Here is an 11,867-nt window from a genome sequence, read left to right as displayed (position 1 = left end):
TCCAAAGAAGGGCCAGAAGTATACAAAATGGTGTCGTCTGCGTAGAGGTGGATCAGAGACTCACCAGCAGCAAGAGCGCCATCATTGATGTATACAGAGAAAAGAGTCGGTCCGAGAATTGAATCCTGTGGCACCCCCGTAGAGACTGCCAGAGTTCCGGACAACAGGCCCTCCGATTTGACAGACTGAACTCTGTCTGAGAAGTAGTTGGTGAACCATGCGAGGCAGTCATTTGAGAAACCAAGGCTGTTGAGTCTGCCAATAAGAATGTGGTGATTGAGGCCTACCAGGTGGTTAAGGGCGCTGTACTGCAGCGCCAGCTGTGTCACCAGAGACCCTGGGTTCGCGCCCAGGCTCTGTCGTAACCGGCCGCGACCAGGAGGTCCGTGGGGCGACGCACAATTGGCCTAGCGTCGTCCGGATTAGGGAGGGCTTGGCCGGTAGGGATATCCTTGTCTCATGGCGCACCAGCGACTCCTGTGGCGGGCCGGGCGCAGTGCGCGCTAAGCAAGGTTGCCAGGTTGCAACGGTGTTTCCTCTGACACATTGGTCCGGCTGGCTTCCGGGTTGGATGCGCGCTGTGTTAAGAAGCAGTGTGGCTTGGTTGTGTTTTGTATCAGAGGACGCATGACTTTCAACCTTCGTCTCTCCCGAGCCCGTACGGGAGTTGTAGTGATGAGACAAGATAGTAGCTACTAAAACAATTGGATACCATGAAAAAGGGGTCAAATTAAAATAAATACAAAATAAATCAAATAATGTGGTGATTGACAGCGTCGAAAGCCTTGGCCTGGTCGATGAATACAGCTGCACAGTATTGTCTCTTATTGATGGCGGTTATGATATCGTTTAGGATCTTGAGCGTGGCTGAGGTGCACCCATGACAAGCTCGGAAACCAGATTGCATAGCGGAGAAGGTACGGTGGGATTCGAAATGGTCGGTGATCTGTTTGTTAACTTGGCTTTTGAAGACTTTAGAAAGGCAATTTCTGCGGATAATTTTAGAAAGAGAGGGTCCAGATTGTCTAGCCCGGCTGATTTGTAGGGGTCCGGCATCCAATCAAGGCTTGGATGCCACGTTCATCAGCGGCTGTGCTGTGGACCTGAATCAATCTCAACCTACAGTAAGTGTTTAATTGTTGCATTAAAACAATACTTCCTATAAATCCTTTGAACCAACAACAAAGGTGTAGAATTCAGTAAAATTGCAATTAATAGGCTTCCGCACTGCACTGACTGCACTGTACCATATTAGAGTCCCCATTTTTTTGTATGAATGACACTCATTGATTATATACATTGTATATGATCACGTGTTTTCCTATGTGTGAGAATACTTGGGAACAAATTTCTTAAATTAAAATCACTTGGAGCTCATATCCTAGTGTTTTTACAGTCTTTTATGTCTAACAATAAAAAATAATAATATTTATTATTATATTTTGGGGACAGAAGGTTGGTCGTTATGATGGGGAATTTGAGACAAAATATCTAAAGGATTGTACTATTAAACAGACTTTCCAAACGTGGGTCTGTTGTAGACCCACTTCCTCTTAGTATACTGTATGTCACGTCAAAATAAAAGTCCTCCACAAGTTATTCATTTGTGGTCCACATATGGAGCTCGTGCAGGACTTTCATTTTGACATGAGGTAAGTAAAGAGGAAGTGGGTCTACAATAGACCCACATTTTGAAAGTCTGTATAATAATATAATCCTTTAGAAATGTCTTCAAATTTCCTCTGTCATGATGACCAACCGTCCAGCTCACCGGCACATTAAATTGAAACTAAATTGTATTTATTGTCTGGCTTCCCACAGGCTGTTTTTGTGCAACCCAATACAATTGAAAGCAACGCTGGTGTATTTAAATACACCCATATTGCTAAAAGCACCTAAGTAGCCTACCATGGTTCACAACACTGAAATATAAGCTGCTGGAGATGGAAAGTATCTCCACCTCCCACCTCCCACATACTCAAGGATGGGCACAGACAGACAAGGAAAGAGGGAAAATGCAACAAAAAAAAGCACAAAAAAACTTAAAAGCAGGCCAGATGAAAATGTCATTTTTGTTGCTGTTTCTGCGCCCTTTGAAAATGGAAAGGGGGTTTTTTGTGGTGGGCGGACGCACACAGCAGGCAGCACGTGGCGGCTTTTTCATTTCTCTAGGATGCTGAGGCGACGGCGGCGGCTTTTCCTGACAGGCACGCCCACGCTGGGCTGAGGGCTTACTGTCACATATGCTGCCTGGCTTGCTGCTGCCTGCCTCCCCAAGTTATGCTAATACCACTGTTTGTTTTTCAGACACTCATCCCCCCTTTCTCTTCCTCCTCCTCCTCCTCCCCTCAGTCTCTAAGTAAACATTCTTAGTTACCCACCCCTCTCCACCCCCAAAAGATTATTTCTGAATTCACTATGGTCTCAAAACGGATCAGTTTGCTCTGAGATTGTACTGTACCATTTCTCCTAGTGAAGAAGCAGGCCTGTTTGCAGTCTCATTGTGCTGATGTTCCTCTATCTCAAATCAAATAAAAGTTGATTGGGCATGTACACATGTTACAGTGAAATGATTGCTTGTTGTCTTGGTAAGCAACGCCAGTGTATATTTGGCCTTGTGTCTTAAATTATTCTTCTGCGGAAAGGTGAATTTGTCTCCCAGTGTCTGTTGGAAAGCACACTAAAACAGGTTTTCCTCTCTGATTTTGCCTGTGCTTAGCACTATTCCATTTATTTTTATCTTTAAAAACTCCATAGTCCTTGCTGATGACAAGCATACCCATAACATGATGCAGTCACCACCATGCTTATTAATATGAAGAGTGGTACTCAGTGATGTTTTGTGTTGGATTTGCCCCAAACATAACGCTTTGCATTCAGAACATTAAGTTAATTTCTTTGCCACATTTCTTGTAGTTTTACTTAGGTGCCTTATTGCAAACAGGATCCATGTTTTGGAATAGTTTTATTCTGTACAGGCTGAATTATGTCTTTTGAAATGTTTACAAATTAATAAAAAAAGAAAATCTGAAATGTCTTCAGTCAATAAGTATTCAACCGCTTTGTTATGTTAAGCCTAAATAAGTTCAGGATTTTAAAAATATATATATTTTCATGCCGTCATTTAGGTTAGTATTGTGGTGTAACTACAATGTTGTTGATCCATCCTCAGTTTTCTTCTATCACAGCCATTAAACTCTGTAGCTGTTTTAAAGTCACCATTGGCCTCATGATGAAATCCCTGAATGGTTTCCTCCCTCTCTGGCAACTGAGTTATGAATGACGCCTGTATCTGTCACGCCCTGATCTTAGAGATCCTTATTTATTCTCTATGTTTGGTTAGGTCAGGTTGTGACTCGGGTGGGAGAATCTATGTTTTCTATTTCTTTGTTGTTTTTGCCTAGTGTGGTTCCCAATCAGAGGCAGCTGTCTATCGTTGTCTCTGATTGGGGATCATATATAAGTTGTGATTTTTCGTTTGGGTTTTGTGGGGAGTTATTTTCTGTTTAGCTGTTTTGTTGCCTGACAACTGTGCGCTTTCATTTTTTCTACTTTGTTATTTTGTTGAGGTGTTCAGTTTATTAAAAATCATGAACGCCTACAACGCTGCACCTTGGTCTCCTTCTTCAACCCACGAGAGTTGTTACAGTATCTTTGTAGTGACTGGGTGTATTGATACACCATCCAAAGTTGAATAACTTCAAAATGCTCAAAGGGAGATTCAATGTCTGCTTTTTTAAAGTTTTACCCATCTACCAATAGGCATTGAGAGGCATTGGAAAACCTTCCTGGTCTTTGTGGTTGAATCTGTGATTGAAATTCACTGCTCGACTGAGAGACCTTACAGATAATTGTATGTGTGGCGTACAAAGATGAGGTACTGTAGTCATTAATAAATCATGTTCAATACTATTATTGCACACAGAGAGTCCATGCAACTTATTATGTGACTTGTTAAACACATTTTTACTCCTGAACTTATTTAGGCCATAACAAAAGGGTTGAATACTTATTTACTCAAGACATTTCAGCTTTTAATCTTCAATTAATTTGTAGAAATTTCTGAAAACACAATTTCCCTTTGACATTATAAGGTATTGTGTGTAGGCCAGTGACACAAAATCTCAATCTAATCAATTTTAAATTCAGGCTATAACACAACAAAATGTGGAAAGAGTCAAGGGGTGTGAATACTTTCTGAAGGCACTGAATACGGTCATTTTTTATATATAGGGTAAAGTTCATAATTTCATAACGAGGAAAGAAATCACTTTTGCAATGCGCACTGCATAGCCGAAGCAAGAGGAGGAGAAAATACGCTATTGGTGTGTCCTTAGACCATGGCCCAACGCTCTAACCATTAGGCTACCTGCTGCCCCATTTATTTAAAGAAATCTAATAGTTTGGGTCACTGGCCCATATACAATAGCCCATAATGTCAAAGTTGAATTATGTCTTTTGAAATGTTTACAAATTAATAAAAAAAGAAAATCTGAAATGTCTTCAGTCAATAAGTATTCAACCGCTTTGTTATGGCAAGCCTAAATAAGTTCAGAATTTTTTTTTTTTTGCTTAACAAGTCACATTAGCTGCATAGACTCACACCATGTGCAATAACAGTGTTTAACTTGATTTTTGAATGACTACCTCAACTCTGTACCCCACATATACAATTATTTGTAAGGTCCCTCAGACGAGCAGGGAATTTCAAACACAGATTCAATCACAAAGACAAGGGAGGTTTTCCAATACCACACAAAGAAGGGCACCTATTGGTAGATGGGTAAAAATAGAGAGTAATTAGCATCTCTGAACGTAATTTGCAAACCAAGTAAGTTTGCACCAATTTTACATGTAGAATCGTGTGAAAAACGTCTGCAATCAGAAGTCTACAGCGGGTGGTCCCTAAACCATAGCGTGCTGAACAATCAGCAGACAAACGCTAGATCCACATTCGGTGCGATGTGCGCAAGCCTTAAGAGGTTGTGTCTGGAGTAGTAGAGGGGTTCTTTAGAAGCAGTGAGAAGCTTAGTGTCCGCTTTGATCAGTAGGCCCCACGCCCACGCCTGCACCAGTTTGGAGGGCGGTGGGGGCCTGGTGGGACAAATCTATCTGTAGAGGGTGAAGTGTGAGTGTGTGTGTCTTCTTTAGTATGTGGGAGGACTGTTTTCCCATTACCCTTCCATGAATGAAGAGGTGGTATTGTCAAACTACATTCCCACTCTGCCCTTAAACTAATACTCAATCGAATCTGCCTATCCCAAGAATAGTTAATTATTTCTTGTCTTATTTCAAGGAGTCCTGAAAAGGTCTATCAAGTTAATCAAATAGGCTAGACAGCTAAGGGATGCCATAAGCCCAAGCGATAAGCATTTACAGTTCAGCAGGCATCCTCAGAGCCTATGCTTCTTGACTATTTTTCCAACTTTCTACAGTACCAGTCAAAAGTTTGGACACACCTAGTCATTCCAGAATTTCTTTATTTTAACTATTTTCTACGTTGTAGAATAATAGTGAAGACATCACAACAATGAAATAACACATATGGAATCATGTAGTAACCAAAAAAGTTAGATTCTCCAAAGTACCCGCCATTTGCCTTGATGACAGCTCTGCACACTCTTGGCATTCTCTCAACCAGCTTCATGAGGTAGTCATCTGGAATGCATTTCAATTAACAGGTGTGCCTTGTTAAGTCCATTTGTGGAAATTCTTTCCTTCTGAATGCATTTGAGCCAATCAGTTGTGTTGTGACAAGGTGGTGTTGGTATACAGAAGATAGCCCTATTTGGTAAAAGACCAAGTCTATATTATGGCAAGAACAGCTCAAATAAGCAAAGAGAAACGACAGTCCATCATTACTTCAAGACATGAAGGTCAGTCATTACGAAACATTTCAAGAACTTTGAAAGTTTCTTCAAGTGCAGTTGCAAAAACAATCAAGCACTATGATGAAACTGGCTCTCATGAGGACCGCCAAAGGAAAGGAAGACCCAGAGTTACCTCTGCTGCAGAGGACAGAATAACTGAACCTCAGATTGCAGCCCAAATAAATGCTTCACAGAGTTCAAGTAACAGACACATCTCAACATCAGCTGTTCAGAGGAGACTGCGTGAATCAGGCCTTCATAGTCGAATTACAAAGAAAGCACTACTAAAGGACACCAATAAGAAGAAGAGACTAGCTTGGGACAAGACACCTGAGCAATGGACATTAGACCGGTGGAAATCAGCTTTTTCTCCTAACATTTTGCACATGTTGACTGCAGGTATTTACTTAAAAATCAAAGTCATCCCCCTCTTCAAAGGGGGGGACACTCTTGACCCAAACTTCTACAGACATATATCTATCCTACCCTGCCTTTCTAAGGTCTTCGAAAGTCAAGTCAACAAACAGATTACGGACCATTTCGAATCCCACCGCACCTTCTCCTCTATGCAATCTGTTTTCTGAGCTGGTCATGGGTGCACCTCAGCCACGCTCAAGGTCCTAAACGATATCTTAACCGCCATTGATAAGAAATAATACTGTGCAGCCGTATTCATTGACCTGGCCAAGGCTTTCGACTCTGTCAATCACCACAACCTAAATCGGCAGACTCGATAGCCTTGGTTTCTCAAATGTTTGCCTCGCCTGGTTCACCAACTACTTCTCTGATAGAGTTCAGTGTGTCAAATCGGAGGGCCTGTTGTCCGGGCCTCTGGCAGTCTCTATGGAGGTGCCACAGGGTTCAATTCTTGGGCCGACTCTTTTCTCTGTATACATCAATGATGTCGCTCTTGCTGCTGGTGAGTCTCTGATCGACCTCTACGCAGACGACACCATTCTGTATACTTCTGGCCCTACTTTGGACACTGTGTTAACAACCCTCCAGACGAGCTTCAATGCCATACAAATCTCCTTCCGTGGCCTCCAACTGCTCTTAAATACAAGTAAAACCATATGCATGCTCTTCAACCGATCGCTGCCTGCACCTGCCCGCCTGTCCAGCATCACTACTCTGGACGGTTCGGACTTAGAATATGTGGACAACTACAAATACCTAGGTGTCTGGTTAGACTGTAAACTCTCCTTCCAGACTCACATCAAACATCTCCAGTCCAAAGTTAAATCTAGAATTTGTTTCCTATTTCACAACAAAGCATCCTTCACTCATGCTGCCAAACATACCCTCGTAAAACTGACCATCCTTCCGATCCTGGACTTCGGCGATGTCATTTACAAAATAGCCTCCAATACCCTACTCAATAAATTGGATGCAGTCTATCACAGTGCCATCCGTTTTGTCACCAAAGCCCCATATACTACCCACCACTGCGACCTGTACGCTCTCGTTGGCTGGCCCTCGCTTCATACTCGTCACCAAACCCACTGGCTCCAGGTCATCTACAAGACTCTGCTAGGTAAAGTCCCCCCTTATCTCAGCTTGCTGGTCGCCATAGCAGCACCCACTCGTAGCACGCGCTCCAGGAGGTATATCTCTCTGGTCACCCCCAAAACCAATTCTTTCTTTAGCAGCCTCACCTTCCAGTTCTCTGCTGCCAATGACTAGAACGAACTACAAAAATCTCTGAAACTGGAAACACTTATCTCCCTCACTAGCTTTAAGCACCAGCTGTCAGAGCAGCTCACAGATTACTGCACCTGTACATAGCCCATCTATAATTTAGCCCAAACAATTACCTCTTCCCCTACTGTATTTATTTATTTATTTATTTTGCTCCTTTGCACCTTATTATTTTTATTTCTACTTTGCATTCTTCCACTGCAAATCTACCATTCCAGTGTTTTACTTGCTATATTGTATTTACTTTCGCCACCATGGCCTTTTTATTGCCATTACCTCCCTTATCTCACCTCATTTGCTCACATCATATATAGACTTATTTTTCTACTGTATTATTTACTGTATGTTTGTTTTACTCCATGTGTAACTCTGTGTTGTTGTTTGTGTCAAACTGCTTTGCTCTATCTTGGCCAGGTCGCAATTGTATATACCAGTGGAGGCTCCTCAGAGGTGTATGGAGAGGACCATCCTTTTTGGGTAAGACTATTCTGAATATCTTCACATCACCAAATAATTGATTAAAACACGCTGTTTTGCAAAGAGGGTCTACAGTAGCCTAAGCAGCACTCTGTAGGGTAGCACCATGGTGTAGCCGAAGAACAGCAAGCTTCTGTCCTCCTCTTGGTACATTGACTTCAATACAAAACCTAGGAGGCTCATGGTTCTCACCCCCTTCCATAGACTTACACAGTAATTATGACAACTTCCGGAGGATGTCCTCCAACCTATCAGAGCTCTTACAGCATGCACTGACATGTTGTCCACCCAATCAATATATCAGAGAACGATTATAGTACTGAAAGCATAAGCTACAGCTAGCTAGCACTGCAGTGCATACAATGTGGTGAGTCGTTGACTCAAATAGAGAGAAAGACATTCAGTTTTGAACAAATTAATTACTTCCAAAGAGAGACAGACAGACAGACAGACCTAGCTAGAGTTAGATCGATACAGCTAACTAGAGCTAGATAGATACAGCTAGAAAGATACAGATAGCTAGAGCTAGCTAGATACAGATAGCTAGATAGTTTGCTAGATACAGCTAGATAGATAGATAGATAGATAGATAGATAGATAGATAGATAGATAGATAGATAGATAGATAGATAGATAGATAGATAGATAGATAGATAGATAGATAGATAGATAGATAGATAGATAGATAGATAGATAGATACAACTAGATAGACAGCTAGGTCAATAGATACAGCTAGCTAGGTAGATAGATACAGCTAGGTAGATAGGTAGATAGATATATACAGCTAGTTAGCTAGATATGTTGACTATGTCATGACAATGATTTAGGCTGTGTATAGTGGTTATAGCGATCATGATATAGTATGAAGGTTTGGCTCTGAAATGTTTTTTTTTCGCCTAGTCACAGACAGCTGATGTGTTGTGCACTGAAGTCCACAAGTAAAGGGAAAACGTGAGGAGCACGCAGTTAGTTGCGAGAAGGAATTATATATACAACGAGCAAAATTATCATGCTGTTTTTATGTGGCTGCTATGAAAGTGAACTGTGTTTGCTTGTGATCAGGGATGTATTCGTTCCGCCGATTCTGTTGAAAAACATTGCTTAAATGGAAGCAAACGGAAAGAAACAGGGATAAAATACCTGAATTTGTCCAACAGATATTCACATTTGCAACTGTATGGCGAATGATTACTCCATAAATCAGATAGATGCAGGCAAGAGTATGCAAGGCAGTATATGAATGTGTCACTGTCTGTCACCTTGATTACTCAAAATTCTCTTCATTGCTAACTTTCATTCATAGGCTAGGTTGTAGCAACCTCATAATGGGTACAGGGGAAATTCGAGTATCATGTGGTAGCCCAAAACTATCAATGTTACATTGAGCTGCGTGAATGGAATATGAATGTCTGTCATCCAATATCCTGTAATATAAATAAGGCCATGCTCATGAAAAAAACAAAAAACATCCTCACCCGCCACTGACTGCCACTAGTATGTATGGTATACCGCCCAAGCCTAGTAAATGTGCACGTGTTATGCTATGTGTGTGTATATGTACTGCGGGGGTGTGGCCATTAGCCTGTGTAGGCATTGTGTCAGTTGTAACCTTGAGTTTGTATGTGTACGTGGAAATGTGCACGTATAATTCTGTGTGTATGTACGTACTGCGTGGGTGTGTGCATGTATGTGCATGCATGAGCGTGCTTGAGTGTTCTTGAGGATATCTATTCACAGGCAAGTCCATGTCTCCTGAAGTTGTTTGACAGGCAAGAGTTTGCTCTTGGCAGAAGTCCAACACCACTAAAAACTTCACTCCTGTCCTTCTCTCCTCAAGCCGACAACTCCTAACAAAATAGAATCATAAAGTCAAGTTGTTATTATTATTATCATTATTAATCGTTAGTGGAATTACAGAGCTTTCTCAACAGTACCCACACAATTTCACGTGAACGCGTGACCTCGTGTGATCACGTGATTTAATGTGAAGCTAATGTGATAACATGTGAAGCACCATGTGAAGCAAAATGTGATACCATGAAACTACACATGACAACATTTGAGCACATGTGAAAACCCAGGTTTCAAATGTAATTTAGAATATTTTACTGTGAAAGACATATTTGACATTAATCATGGTCCCCTGCAGGTTTTGTCTTGTTCCCAGTTTGTTCCAGGGATGACCTCTAGGACGTTGTGTCACGGTCCACTGGAGTTTTTTGTCTGAATGCAGTGAAAATACAATAAATCTACAACCAGTTACTGTATTTGAACAGCTAAATCAAATCAAAGTTAATGGGCAACATGCTGATTTCTTGGGACTTAACCTCACTTGGGATTTGAACTCACACCCTTTTTTATTCCTGGCTACCTGAAGTTCCTGCTGCACCACCAGGTCTGTGGACATAATGGCGATAGGAAAGAATACATTTCTATACTTTGCCTAACGTTGCAGTAAAAATAAAGTAAACATATACAATCAACTTGAAGGTGTTTTTTTCTGTAAACTTACAGTATGTTGCTGTATTCTGATTTCAATTAGTGTAAAAAAACAAACATTTGTTTACATTTATTTTGTACTATGACCAAACTGGGACACTGAGCCTTACATGGGGTTTGAATTCATAACCTCTTGGTCGCTAGCAACCTGAAATTTCTTGCTACAGTGCAGCTACACCACCTGATCTGGGAGTGTGATAGCAATATCGCCACAAACTTATTGGCAAGATTGCATTTCTGCACTTTGCTTAAAGCTGCCCAGAATCAAGAAAATAACTGTCCAATTATCACCACCCATCCTCGGAGGACAGGAAGTACCAGTGGTAACAACAACCAAGCATATGTTTTACCCCTAATTTCATGACATCCAATTGGTAGTTGCAGTCTTGTCCCATCACTGTAACTCCCCTACAGGAGAGGCATGCATGCTCTGAAACACAATCCTGCCAAGCCACACTGCTCACTTAAACCAGCCACACCAATGTGTCAGAGGAAACACTTTCCAGCTGGTGACCACTGTCAGCTTGTAAGCACCCAGCCCACCACAAGGGGTCAATAGAGGACATGGACAAGGAAATCCCAGCTGGACAAACCCTCCCCTAACCCAGATGATGCTGGGCCAATTGTGTACTGCCTCATGGGTCTCCTGGTCACAGCCAGCTGTGACACATCCAGGGATCAAATCCTGGTGTATAGTGACACCTCAAGCACTGCGATATAGTGCCTTAGACCACTGTGCCACTCAGGAAGCCCTAGTATGTTGGTTTTAATCTAGACTCTAATCTCAGTGGTGACACATGCGGAGCAGTCAGTGAGGAAGGCCTCAAAGCGCCTGTACGTTTTGACTGTTCTTGCCAGAAAGGACCTACCCACTGAAGTTCTGGTCACATGGAATATGGTGGAGTGCTGTTAGTTGGATGCAGTAAAAATCAGCAGGCCCAACTAGACAGGGTGCAAAGGAGGGTCTTGAGGATCATCTCCAGAGGTGGAGCAGTCCAACCACAGCTCCCATCACTGCAGAGCAGGCGAGAGCAGGCTGCAGTGCACCTGGTGAAGAACATGTAGACTCTTGACTACCCACTGAATGACCTGCTCCCTCGAAAAAGAAGTACAGTAATTGCACCACCAGGCTCCTGAGAAACAGCTATGAACTGTCCTGTATACTGCCCGTACGAACCGCTTTAGAAATGCCACTCTACCCACTGCTGTCAGAGCTCTAGTTCTTAAATGTTTCCCCCCTAAAATTCTTGTTTTAGCAATCACACTCTAACATTTCAATGTCCTTCATGAAAAATGTCCTGTAATTGTCCTGTATTATGTGT

Source organism: Oncorhynchus tshawytscha, linkage group LG26 (genome assembly GCF_018296145.1).
Source record: "Oncorhynchus tshawytscha isolate Ot180627B linkage group LG26, Otsh_v2.0, whole genome shotgun sequence".
In the NCBI taxonomy this organism is placed as follows: domain Eukaryota; kingdom Metazoa; phylum Chordata; class Actinopteri; order Salmoniformes; family Salmonidae; genus Oncorhynchus; species Oncorhynchus tshawytscha.
This window is presented reverse-complemented; position numbering follows the sequence as displayed.